Source organism: Myotis daubentonii, chromosome 1, assembly GCF_963259705.1.
Source record: "Myotis daubentonii chromosome 1, mMyoDau2.1, whole genome shotgun sequence".
Classification (NCBI taxonomy): domain Eukaryota; kingdom Metazoa; phylum Chordata; class Mammalia; order Chiroptera; family Vespertilionidae; genus Myotis; species Myotis daubentonii.
This window is the reverse complement of record NC_081840.1, coordinates 165580949-165584123: the sequence shown is the minus strand read 5'-3', so window position 1 is coordinate 165584123 and position 3175 is coordinate 165580949. Positions and strand designations below refer to the sequence as shown.

Sequence of the window (3175 nt, the reverse complement as noted above, 5' to 3'; positions counted from 1 at the left end):
CTAAAGAGAAAAAACATCAGAAAATCCCAATAGAAAGACATTCTGCAAAATATTTGACTGGTATTCCTCAAAACTGGCAAATCATCAAAACCAGGAATGTCTGAGAAACTGTGAAAAGCAAGAGGAGCCTAAGGAGACATGACAACTACATAATGTACTGTCATTAATTGTAACAAATGTACCATGCTTATGCAAGATTTTTTAATTAATTGAGACATTTTTAATAAATAAGCCTCAAATGTACTTTATGTTAATAAATGCAATATTGAAAGTGTGACGTTTTAAATATTTTTTCAAAAAAGGTTAGTGATTTTCTTTTTTCTGGGACACATGGAGATCCAACTCTGAGCATTAATGTGGCTAGTCTAGGTCACTATGGTGTAGTTAATACTAATATCTAAACAGCTGCTCATATTTCACATGTACTATCAGGAAGACTGTGAATTTCTGTATCATTGAATTTTAGCAAAAATTTCATGAGATGATGTAAAGGAATATCAAATTTTTGAAGTGCAAACTCATAAACTACATTGGGATCACTTTTTTGCTTGAAGTGCATCTGACTTGAGAATACAGTTGATTTTCTTTCCCAATTCCTTGGGGAAATATTGCTGCAATAAGTCTTATGTCTTCTTTACTATGACTGGGTTGTTTTTAAGAAAGATTATCAGCTCTGTAGTTAGTTTCTCATAGTTGATAATAATCTGTCAAAAACATCATATTTGCAAGGGATAAAGCTGTTTTTTTGCCCTAGCCAGTTTTGCTCAGTGGATAGAGCATTGGCCTGTGGACTGAAGGGTCTTGGATTCGATTCCAGCAAAGGGCGCGTATGATTGCAGGCTCGATCCTGGGCCCTGGTCAGGGTGTGTGCAGGAGGCAACCAGTTGAAGTGTCTCTCTCACATCGATGTTTCTCTGTCTCTCCCTCTCTCTTCCACTCTCTCTAAAAATCAATAAAAAAAATATCCTTGGGTGAGGATTAACAACAACAACAAAGTTGTTTTGCAAAGGCTATAGGAACAGGAAAAAAATAGCATTTATTTGTGTAAGCACAAACACTTAAACTAATCACACTGCGACTAAATCCAATATATTATTCAAAAGTTCTATAAAAATTTTATTTCCACTGCTCCAGTAGACAAATGTTAGATCTGCATAAGAGTTACACTGCAGCAGTTTGCTGGTCCAGTTTAAGAGTTTGAAGTTCTTTTCGTGTATTTGGCCCAATGATATCCACATCCCAGATAAATTCAGTTCAATAAATAGAAACTAAGGCAAAGACTCCATATAACAAAGCACAAGAGTATGTTACTAGAAGTTGTCCTTCCATGGCTAATGCAGAAATAAAAGTTTTGGAAGCAGCCCTGGCCACTGTGGCTCAGTTTATTGGGAGCCTTCCCATGCACCAAAAGGTTGCTGGTTTGATTCCCAGTCGGGGCACATGCACGGGTTTCAGGCTTGATCCCTCCCTGGTAGGGGGCATGCAGGAGGCAGCTGATCAATGCCTCCCTCTCGCACATTGATGTTTCTCTCTCTCCCTCTCCTTCCCTCTGTCTCTCTAAAAATCAATAAAATTATTTTTAAAACCATTTTGGAAGCAGAAAAAGTACACCACCCAATAATTCCAGCGGTGAGAATGATTCCTGCCATGCCTTGCAAAGAAAATATTATTGCAAAGCTGGAAAGTAGGGTCATGGGAAGAAGACAATATCCAAGGACACTTGCCACACAACCGAATGTAACACCTGCCATACTCATTACGGTTAACAGACAAAGCATTCCGAGGCACCCACTTGCATGGATCCCATACACATAGCCAAACTGAATTTTGCCAGCCATTAACAGGGAGGCTCCAAAGGCAAGGCCAAAATCCATAGGTCCTGCCAGATCAGCCTCATGCAGGGCGCTGCCATCTGCTACTTTCAATAGATGTAACACAGTGTTTTTTGCCAGATGTGGTCAAAATTATACCTAGTTCTTCTAACAAAGGTGGCTCATCCTCAAGGTTGTTTCCACAGAATAGCTGAGGTGTAGCTGGAGTAAATGTCTGAGTTGGTGGAAAATCTGCCTGGGGTATGGCTGCTGTGGCAACGTTATGCCTGGAGGGACAAATCGGCCTTACTGTGAGTCATCATAACCAGCACACTGTTTGCTATAGGGTCCTCCTCTTCCTCCATAATCATAGGACTGCTGAGATTGGTCATCGATGCTGTAATTTGTCTGGCAGAAATCTGTGTTTACATTATCAAAGCCTGACATTGCAAATGATCAAACACCGGGGCAGCACAGTAGCTCCAGCAGCACCAAGAAAACCCCAAAACTCAGCTTAAGACCCTGATCTGGCCCCTGTTGCTGTGTCACAGGCCAAAGTAATTCAGATGTTAATAATAGAGGAAATTAGGTGCAGGGTATATAGGAACTCTGAACTACCTTGACAACTTTTGGGGAAATATAAAACTGTTCTAAAAAATAAAGTTTATTTAAAAAACACACATACAATAAACAAAGTTTAAAAACACACACACACACAAATAACCCAATTTAAAAATGGGTAAAAGTTTGAATAGGCATTTAGCCAAAAGAGATATACAAATGGCCAATAAGCACATGAAAAGATGTTCACCATTCTTAACCTGTAGGGAAATGCAAATCAAAATCACAATGAGATACCACTTCATACCCACTAGGATGACCATAATCAAATGATAGACAATCACAGGTGTTGGCAAGGATTTGAAGAAAGTGGAACCCTCATACACAGCTGGTAGAAATGAAAATTGTGCAGCACATTTGGGAAATAGTTTGGCAGTTCCTCAAAAAGTTAAACATTGAGCTACCAAATGACCCAAGAATTCCCTCCTAGGTATATACCCAAGATAATTAAAAAATGTATGTATACATAGAAATTTGTACACCAAATAAGGCATTGCAGCATTATTAATAATAGCTGAACAATAGAAACAACCCAAATATCCATCAACTGATGAATAAACAAAATGTAGAATACTGTAGCTATACAATGCAATATTATTCAGCTATAAAAAGGAATGAAGTACAGTGGGGCCTTGACTTACAAGTGTCCCGACTAACGAATTTTTCGAGATACGAGCTGTCTCTCGGCCGATTTTTTGCTTTGAGTTGCGAGCTAAAATTCGGGTTATGAGCCAGCTTCAGAT

The 3175-nt window shown here is 38.9% G+C and overlaps 1 pseudogene; it reads right to left on the bottom strand.

Annotated features, from left to right (window-relative positions):
* Positions 1-1254: 1254 nt before the first annotated feature.
* LOC132227046 (protein YIPF5-like) lies at positions 1255-2258 on the bottom strand (annotated as a pseudogene).
* Positions 2259-3175: the final 917 nt, after the last annotated feature.